At 41.7% G+C, this 10,598-nt stretch overlaps 1 pseudogene; it reads left to right on the top strand.

The window, feature by feature from the left end:
- The first annotated feature begins 8,701 nt into the window (after positions 1-8,701).
- On the top strand, positions 8,702-9,615 carry LOC105554370 (annotated as a pseudogene).
- Positions 9,616-10,598: the final 983 nt, after the last annotated feature.

Raw genomic sequence — 10,598 nt, 5'->3', positions numbered from 1 at the left:
ACCCCTTCACCGGGGACTGATTGAGTAAACTGTGGGACATCTGCATAATGGAGTAATATGCGACTATAGAAAAGAATGAAGAGGAGCTCTATGAACTGGGGTAGAGTGATTTCCAGGATTTATTGTTAAGAAAAAGGTATCTATATTATGCTCTTTTATGTAAGAAGTAAGGGAACATAAGAAATATACATATATCTGCTCATTTGTGTCACATGAAAGAAATAGAGAAAGTGTATACCAGAAACTATTGGAACTGATTTCTTACAGAAAGTGGATGGAAATAGAGTAGATAGAATAAGGGGATGGGAATGAAGCAGAAGGGAAGAAAGTTGAGTGACTTTTCTGGGTATACATTTTTGTCTAGTTCTGATCTTTAAACCCATGTTTTTAATATACTCAAAAATTAGATAAATAATTAAAATCAGTCACGATATAGGGGAAGCCAAAATGGAACCCAAACACTAACAAATGAACCTAACTGAATTATAAATGAGTAATATAATTACACTGAAGGGATTGGGTAAAAACTAAGTCATTTTGGAAAGCAGAAAACATTATTATTATTATTATTATTATTATTATTATTATTATTATTTGAAAACGTTGTTTTGACTGGCTAATACTTCAGTCAGGATTCACCCAGACAGGTCAATAGGACATGTACACTAAGGGATTTACTGCAAGAAATGGGCTTGCAATATTGTAGGGACTGTCTAGGCAAGTTAGAAATCCACAGGGCAGGCCATCAGGAGGGCAGACTGGAACTCTAGGGTGTGAGCTGAAGCTGCTGTTCACAGACAGAATTCTTCTTCTTAGGAAAGCCTCAGTTTCACTCTTAAGGCCTTTCAAGTGATTGAATCAGGTCTACCCAGATTATCCGGGATAATCTCCCTTACTTACGCAGGGAAGTAATGAGTGCAGTCAAGGAAGCAACAGAACAATGACGACAACAACAAAGTGGACCAAGAACCAGTAGAGTGGTAGTTTTAGGGACTGCTTAGTAACCACAGTACACAGGCTGCTACTAGTCTGTCTCAAAAGACCCTGAGCATCAACATATCATAACAGGACATGTAATTGACATCAATAATGATGACCATAGTCACCATCATTCACTTAGTTATGCACTACCGCTTTTCAAAACAGACACAAGGCCCTTTAATCATTACCAAAAAGAAAAAAAAATAGTGTTTAAAATTGTCCTTTTCACAAACAATGCCTATTACAATTTTTTTATCAGAATTGGTGATTTTTAAAAATTTTCGTTTCCGCTTTCTCCTTCCTTCCTTCCCTCCTTTCTTTCTTTCTTTCTTTCTTTCTTTCTTTCTTTCTCTTTCTTTCTTTCTTTCTTTCTTTCTTTCTTTCTTTCTTTCTTTCTTTCTTTCTTTCTTTCTTTCTTTCTTTCTTTCTTTCTTTCTTTCTTTCTTTCTTTTCTTTCTTTCTTCCTTTCCTTCCTTCCTTCCTTCCTTTCTTCCTTCCTTCCTTTCTTCCTTCCTTCCTTCCTTCCTTCCTTCCTTCCTTCCTTCCTTCCTTCCCTCTTTCTCTCTCTTTCTCTCTCTTTTTTTGAGATGGAGCCTCACTTTATTACCCAGGCTGGAGTGCAGTGGCATGATCTTGGCTCACTTCAACCTCCGCCTCTCAGGCTTAAGCAATCCTCCCACCTCAGCCTCCCAAGTAGCTAGGACTACAGGCATGTACTACCCCACCCAGCTAATTTTGTTATTTTTATAGAGACGGGGTTTCACCATGTTGGCCAGGCTGGTCTTGAACTCCTCACCTCAAATTGATCCACCCACCACGGCCTCCCAGACTGCTGCGATTACAGGCATGAGACACTGTGCCCGGCCAGCTTGGCCAATTTCTATCAAGAAATTTTAAAATATGAAATTGGTTCTCAGAAGACTGAGTTTCTATCATCTGGAAAATGGGCTTACATAGAGACTCGTTTTTCCCTTGGTAGTGCCAGTGCTACAAAGTGCCATGGCCCCAGGTTGGGGATATACAGAAGGTTGGGGGACAGGTAAAAAGAAAAATCAGTGTGGCACCATGGAGGCTGAGAAGGCTTGGGGGCTAGGATAGCAGCATGCAGTCAACCTCCTGGCCTCTTGCAATAGCCTCAGTTCCTATGGCCCTGGGGCTGCAGCTGAAGCCTGTGCTTCCCACATGAGGAGCTTCCCCAGCCACAGACTCCCACTCCCTGTCTTGTTGAGGCCTCTGATCTCATCTTAGGGACCTCGGATCACTTCTTCACTCACGAAAGCAGCTCTTTGTCCAGCCAAGTCCCTTGGACCACTGACCCCAGCATCCTGCCCCCAGCTTCAGCTCCTAGCCATCTTCCTGTTACAGCCTCTCCCACACTCTTCCCAAACTGCTCTGTGCTTTCTCTTCTTAGATTTGACCTCCACTATCCCTCTTCTCAGACATTCTCACTGAGTGTCCTGAGAAATTCTTGCTCACGGTAGGCATATGCAAGTTCGTGTCCCAGTTTTCCTGGCCTTAAGGGAAATCTGTCTCTTCCCTGAGGACATTGAGGTCTTCCCCTGGGGCCCTCCTTCAGGGAGGCTGCTTATTCTCCACATCCCCAAACCTTCACCTGTCTTCATTTCCAAGGCAGCTTCAGACTACTTTCTTCTACTCTCAGGTAAATATCCTGGCTTCTCTGAGGTGGGTGTCATGGTGTTCTGCCATCTTCCTCCCCTCTCATCTCCATCACTTACTGACTTCCTGTCCCTCCCCAAACACATTGAAAACTGACCAGCCTCCCAGTCTCCCTGCTCATTTTCTAGTGACTTCAGTTTCCATGTGGACAGTTAGTCCAGCTCCCAGCCTGACTGCTCCCTGACGTCCTCAATGTCACCGCAGTCCTCTCTGGTCACCCTTCCCATGGGGCAGGGGGAACACACTGGAGCAGCCCCGCTGTCTGGACACAGCCCTGCCTCTCCTTCCCACTCTCCTGCCAAACCTTCTCCTGAGTCTCAGAGCAACCGCAATGCCTGAGAGTTGTTGGGAATCCTTCTTCCTTTCGGCAACCTGGACCTGAGAGAGTCCAGATCCTGCTTCCACCACTGAGACTGCTGGTCACCTTGACATTGCTAAACCCAAGGAACATCTTTCTCTTTCTGAAATTCTTTGCTACACTTGACACCAGGATCACGCTCTCCTCCTTTTTGTTTTTGTTTTTTTTCAGAGACACAGTCTCCCTTTGTCACCCAAGCTGGAGTGCAGTGGTACAATCTTGGCTCACTGAAGCCTTGAACTCCTGGGCTCAAATGATCCTCCCACCTTGGCCTCGCGAGTAGGATTACAGGTGTAAGCCACCATGTTTGGCCTACTGCCTCCTTCTTAAAATGTTTTACCTTCTTGGCTTCTGTGATCCCACCCTCTCCTGCTCCTCTTTATTTTTCTCAAAACTTCCTTTCCTGATTCTTTGTGGACTTTTGTCCTCTGAGCCTATTTTAAATGTTGCAGGTCCTTCGGGGATATGTCCTTGGCTCTTGTCAGGATTCCTGGGTCACTCACTGGAATATGGCTCATTTATCCAGTTGTACTTGCCCTACTGCTTTTAACCGTGCACACGGTTCTGGAGATGATCTCATCCACATCTCATGGTTTCAGTTATTACACATGTACTGAGGATTATTTCCAGCCCAGCCTACTCACCTAATATCCGGGCTTTGTGGTCCAACTGCCTGATGGAAACTTTCGCCTGGGTGTCCCACTGGTCCCTTAAACTCATTATTCTCAAAACCAAATGCATTATCTACCTATAAATCTTTTCTTCTTTTGATTGTTTCCAACTTGTTTCAGGGTAGAGATTTCAGATTCATGTGGTTTCATATCCAAGTAGTCATGTGCTGCTGTCACCATTGCTATATTTTTGTATCTGTCCCCTCTTCTTTACCCTAAGTCACGTCACTATCATCTCTCAGCTAAATCACTACCGTTGTTTTAACGTGTTGTTAAAAGATACTTCAATGCACAAGTCCCTGCTTAATTCTCTAGACTAATTTTTCTCTACTATCTGCCTTTTATTAATACTTTTTAATCTAGTAACATTTATTTTTCTTCTGCTTCAAGTGGCTCCCTTATTCCCTCATTACCTAAATAACTCCTACTCAACCCTTAAGACTCAGCTTTCTTGTTCCTTTCTCTAATAAATTATCTCTAGTGCACAATTTCTCTTCATCCCATCTCCCTTTCCCCCAGAACTGGGTTACTTATCCCTCCTCTGATCTCCTGTAATGTGTTGTGTAAACTCTATGTTGGTACTTAGTGCATGACATTTTAAATATTCACTCTATGTCAATGTCTCTCCCATAAGACTCAGTTCCTTAAAGGCAAGAATTACATCTTATTCTTCATTAACTTTGATGCCATGTATAGTACTTGACTCATTTTAATCACTAAATAAATATTTGTTTTTTAAGGTAAGCAAGCTAAGCAAGGACAAATACATGCAGCAGGGAGTGATATGGAGGGAGAAGAGGTCATGGTGATATCCGTTTCTGCTTAGGCTTCTGTGGTTCTGTGGCTGCCCCAGTGCATTGGCTTCTGCTGAACCAGCTAGAAGGCACTGAAGACCAGAAGTGACAATCACAGTTAGGGCCAGTGAGTGTGTCTCTGCCTGAATAAATTCCGCAGCCCTCCCAACTCCCATGGTGCTGGTGTGGTCAAATTGCAGGGACCGCTGCTCCCACCCCTTATGATCTGAACTCATCCAGACCCTGCTCATGCTCTACTTTGCTTGTGTTGTTCTCTTTGATGGAAAAGGACATTTTTTATCTCTGACTACTGCAATGCTCCCCAATGTCAAGGCTCAGCCCAAGTGGCCTTTTGCTATATACTTTTCTCCAAGACATCAATTTGTATTTAACTCCCTTTTTAAAAATCAAATGGATGTCATCAGTCTGGTACAATTTAGTTATAATATATTATCTTAGATAGGTTTCTATTTTTTTCACATGTTCGTCATAATTGACCCAATCCATTTGGTGAATGACAAGGCTTCCTGATGTCAGGGACCATGTGTTCATTTATGTGACAAGTAAGTATGCATTGCCTTTGTATAAAGTATCAGGCCTACACAAGGCATAGGGAGGAACAAACAGCGATTGAGACAGAAGTTCTACTCTATAGAAACAGAGAGACAAGTGCAGCATTGCTTAAGTCGGGGATATGCAAGCCAGGGAGTACATAAGAAGATCTATTAAAGTGAGAAAATATTTGAATTCCTAATATTTCTAATTTTTGTTTCTAATAGTCTAATATTTCTAATATTCCAGCAAACTTTTTATCTAAGGAAAGAAATTAAGCTTTATAAATATTTAATATGTGAATTGATCCTGATTCCCTCAGTTGGTATCTATGTCATATAGTCATATATCATGTATGATACAAAAGGATCTTCGAGGCAGAGTGGGAGTTCTCAAACTCATGGGAGTTGACAGTACAAACCTCGGCCATTTAATCACTTTCAGTATACTGTGATGTATTGCAGTTTGAGTGTGTTTGGTTAAGAGGTTTGCTATTATCTAGCTTTAAGAAAATTAGCCCTCAAAAAGAGACTAGTGGCCTAAAAAAATAATTCATTTAAAGATACCATCACTTAAAGGTAATACTACTAATGCAAGCACAAGCAAACAAGAAAGTGTCAGCTGACATCCTCTCCACTCAATAATGAACATTTCAGCCATATTTCAGTAGAAAACAATGTTTATCTAAACAGATCTAACAAGAACTTGTCCAAAATTTTAAATGATCTAGAATACTAATTAATTAGGAAACTCAACCTAAGAACACTTTTTACCTTGAGATACACCTAGTAATAGTTCGATGTAATCATCATAATAAAAAATTTTCACAATTAAGCATGAGTTTTCACTTCTGCTTTGTATGTAAAAAGCTGCGAAGACTATTGTTCTCATCACAACAATGAGAAAAGTCCAGAAAAAAACAAAATAATAACTTTATTGAACCAATCAGAAAGCTGAGGAAAATAGAGTTATCTGAGCTTGAAAGAGAGATAGATAAAAGATACAAACTCTCTCATCTATAGCAAACCACATGAGAAAAAGCTGTAGGCCACAAAACAAGTGGGGAAGAAGAAGTCAGTGACATTTTAAAGGAATTTCCGAAGGCTAAGTGTGGGTTAGTGTGCCAGTCCAGAATAGTGAGGGCACCAACTAAAGGAGTTAATACTCATTCACAGACTCCTATCTGTGGATTTTACTGAGTGCTCATGAAAAAGACAGTGAGTGGGCCTGCACCCACTGTGCAGGGCTTTGGGGATAAGCCCACCCTGTGTGCTGCCCCCAGTGTATGTGAACACTGTCTAGCAGTATAAGGACAGGCCCACCCCACGTGCTGCTTGAGCCCATATGCACCTCCCTCCCAAAAGCAGGGGGACTTACCTGTCTACACTGACATTGCTGCCACCAGCTCCTGCCCACATGCACCACCCAGGAGACTGTGATCCAGCACACCCAGCCTGCCAGCATCACTGCTGGTGCCTGTTTGCACTGCTTGGTGCTCTGAGGGTTGGCTTGCTGCTGTTGCCACCACCACCAACATCACACACACTGTCTGGGCACCAGAGGACCTACCCTTCAGGATCTGCCACTGCCGGCACCATGCACAACACCTGGGGGCCCAAGGCTCTGCCCTCCTGAACTTGTCACTGCTGATGCCCACATATATTACCTTGGCACCTGAGCACTGGCATCCTCAGCACACCCCCACCACTATCACCACTGTTGCTCGAGGACTGGCCCATCTGGTCATTAGCATCATCAGGAAAGTGTCACCACAGCCTCCACTAACAACTGCAGCCTAAGCCACTGAGGAACTCACAGATGCCACTGATGAGTTCATTACAGCTGAAGAAATCATACAAAGGCTACACTACTACACCCACCAAGAATCAATGCCAAAGTGCCTTTCCCAACCAATACTATAGAGACATCTACAGGAAAAAGTATTTCCTTGCAAAAGCCAATCGACAAAATTGGAAGCAGCAACTGTTACGATAGATGTGTGGATATTAAGGTAAGGACACAAAAACATGAAAAAGCAAGAAAACATGACACCTCCAAAGGAACATTATAATTACCAGTAATAGAGCCCAAAGAAAAGGAAATCTATGAAATGCCTGGAAAAAATTTCAAAATAATGACATTTAGAAAGTCAGTGAGATAGGACAACCCAAATGAACAATACAAAGAATTCAAGGAAAGAATTCATGATTTGAATGACAAATTCAACAAAATAAATGCTGAGGAGCTTAAGGAAGTCCTACATCTGGAAGCAAAAGAACTACATCTACATATATATGAAAACACACAAAAAATAAAACTCATTGATAAAGCAGACACACAAATGAGAAAAAAAGGAGTCAACTGATATTACTATAAAACAGACCAAATTGTAGAAGTAAACAATAAAACAAAAAATACAAAGCAATCAGAAAACAATGCACAAGATGACAATAACATGTCCTCACCTATCAAAAACTATCTTCAATGTAAACAGCTTAAATTCCTCAATTAAGAGCTATAGACTGGCTGTATAGATCAAAAACCAAAAAAAGACACAACTATATGCTGCCTAAAAAACTTACTTCACATGTAAAGACACACATAGATTGAAAGAAAAGGAATAGACAAAATTATTCCACACAAACAGAAGCCAAAAACATGCTTCTGTAGCTATACTTATATCAGACAAAATAGACTTAAAGTCAAAAAACATAAAAAGGGACAAAAAAGGTCATTATAAAATGATAAAGGGATCAATTAAGCAAGAGGATATAACAATTGTAAATATGTATGTACCTAACACTGGAGTACCCAGGTATATAAAACCAATATTGTTAGAGCTAAAGAGAGAGACTCCAATATACTAATAGTTGGAGACTTCAACATCTCACTTTCATCATTGCATAGATCTAGACAGAAAAGCAGCAAAGAAACATCATACTCAATCTGCACTAGAGACTAACTGAACCTAACAGGCATTTACAAGACATTTCATCCAACAGCTGCAGAATGCACATCCTACTCATCAACACATGGAACATTCTCCAGGATAGACCATATATTAGACCACAAGACAAGTCTTTTTTTTTTTTTTTTTTTTTTTTTTGAGACAGAGTCTCGCTCTGTCGCCTGGGCTGGAGTGCAGTGGCCGGATCTCGGCTCACTGCAAGCTCCGCCTCCCGGGTTCACGCCATTCTCCTGCCTCAGCCTCCCGAGTAGCTGTGACTACAGGCGCCCGCCACCTCGCTCGGCTAGTTTTTTTTTGTATTTTTTAGTAGAGACGGGGTTTCACCGTGTTAGCCAGGATGGTCTTGATCTCCTGACCTCGTGATCCGCCCGTCTCGGCCTCCCAAAGTGCTGGGATTACAGGCTTGAGCCACCGCGCCCGGCCCACAAGACAAGTCTTAACAAAGTTTTAAAAATCAGAATCCTAACAAGTATCTTCTCAGCCCACAATGGAAAAAAACTGAAAATCAGTAACAAGAGGAACTCTGGAAACTGCACAAATACATGGAAATTAAACAACATGCTCCTAACAATTAGGTCAATAAAGATATTCAGAAGGAAATATAAAAATTTTGTGAGGCAAATGAAAATGGAAACATGTCCTTTCTGCCCATGGATGCCGCCGAGGAAGCATTGTTAAAGTCTCTCATTCCCCTGCTGTCATGTCTAAGTCAGAGTCTCCTAAAGAGTCCTAACAGCTGAGGAAACTCTTCATTGGAGGGTTGAGCTTTGAAACAACCAACGAGAGCCTGAGGAGCCATTTTGAGCAATGGGAAATTCAAGGGCCAAGTGGTAATGAAAGATCCAAACACCAAGCGCTCCAGGGGCTTTGGGTTTGTCACATATGCCACTGTGGAGGAGGTGGATGCAGCCATGAATGTGAGGCCACACAAGGTGGATGGAAGAGTTGTGGAACCAAAGAGAGCTGTCTCAAGAGAAGATTCTCAAAGACCAGGTGCCCACTTAACTGTGAAAAAGGTATTGGTTCGTGGCATTAAAGAACACACTGAAGAACATCGCCTAAGAGATTATTTTGAACAGTGTGGAAAAATGGAAGTGATTGAAATAATGACTGACTGAGGCAGTGGCAAGAAAAGGGGCTTTGCCTTTGTAACCTTTGACGACCATGACTCTGTGGATAACACTGTCATTCAGAAATACTGGCCACAACTGTGAAGTTCGGAAAGCTCTGTCAAAGCAAGAGATGGCTAGTGTTTCATTCAGCCAAAGAGGTTGAAGTGATTCTGGAAACTTTGATGGTGGTCATGGAGGTGGTTTTTGGAATGACGACTTTGGTCACGGAGGAAACTTCAGTGGTTGTGGTGGCAGCAGTGGGGATGGCTGTAATGGATTTGGTAATGATGGAAGCAATTTTGAAGATGGTGGAAGCTATAATGATTTTGGCAATTACAACAATCATTCTTCAAATTTTGGATCCATGAAGGGAGGAGACTTTGGAGGCGGAAGCTCTGGCCCCTATGGTGGTGGAGGCCAATACTTTGCCAAACCGTGAAACCAAGTTGGCTATGGTGGTTCCAGTAGCAGCAGCAGCTATGGCAGAGGCGGAAGATTTTAATTACTGCCAGGAAACAAATCTTAGCAGGACAGGAGCGGCAGAGAAGTGACAGGGAAGCTACAGGTTACAACAGATTTGTGAACTCAGCCAAGCATAGTGGTGGCAGGGTCTAGTTGCTATAAAGAAGACGTGTTTGAGACAAATACTCATGTGTATGGGCAAAAAACTTGAGGAGGACTGTATTTGTGATTAATTGTAGAACAGGTTATTTTCGTTTCTGTTTTGTGTAAAGTGTAAAGCATTCCAACAAAGGGTTTTAATGTAGTTTTTATTTTTTATTTTATTTTATTTTTTTGAGACGGAGTCTCTGTCGCTTGGACTGGAGCACAGTGGCACCATCTTGGCTCACTGCAAGCTCCGCCGCCTGGGTTCACGCCATTCTCCTGCCTCAGCCTCCCAAGTAGCTGGAACTACAGGTGCCTGCCACCAGGCTCGGCTAATTTTTTGTATTTTTAGTAGAGACAGGGTTTCACTGTGTTAGCCAGGATGGTCTCCATCTCCTGACCTCGTGATCAACAGAATAAAAGAGAAAAACCATGTGATCATCTCAATAGATGCAAAAAATCATTTTATAAAATTCAGCATGTCTTCATGGTTAAAAATTCTCAACAATTAGGCACTGAAGGAACATACTTCATCACAATAAGGCCATATATGACAAACCCACAGCTAACATCATATTAAATGAGGAAAAGCTAAAAGCCTATTCTCTAAGAACTGGAACAAAAGAAGGATGTCCACCTTTCACCATTCTTATTCAGCATAGTACTGGAAGTCCTAGTCAAACCAATCAAAAAACAGAAAAATAAAAGGCATCTAAGTTGGAAAAGAGGAAGTCAAATTATCTTCCTTTGCAAATGACATAATCTTATATCACGAAAAACCTGAAGACTCCACCAAAAAACTCTTAGAACTGATAAACAGATTCAGTAAAGTTGTAGGATACAAAATCAACATACAAAAATCAGTAGTGTTTCTATACA

Source organism: Mandrillus leucophaeus, unplaced genomic scaffold (genome assembly GCF_000951045.1).
Source record: "Mandrillus leucophaeus isolate KB7577 unplaced genomic scaffold, Mleu.le_1.0 Scaffold64, whole genome shotgun sequence".
Classification (NCBI taxonomy): domain Eukaryota; kingdom Metazoa; phylum Chordata; class Mammalia; order Primates; family Cercopithecidae; genus Mandrillus; species Mandrillus leucophaeus.
Note: the sequence above shows the minus strand (reverse complement) of the source record. Positions and strands in the feature narration are given on the sequence as shown.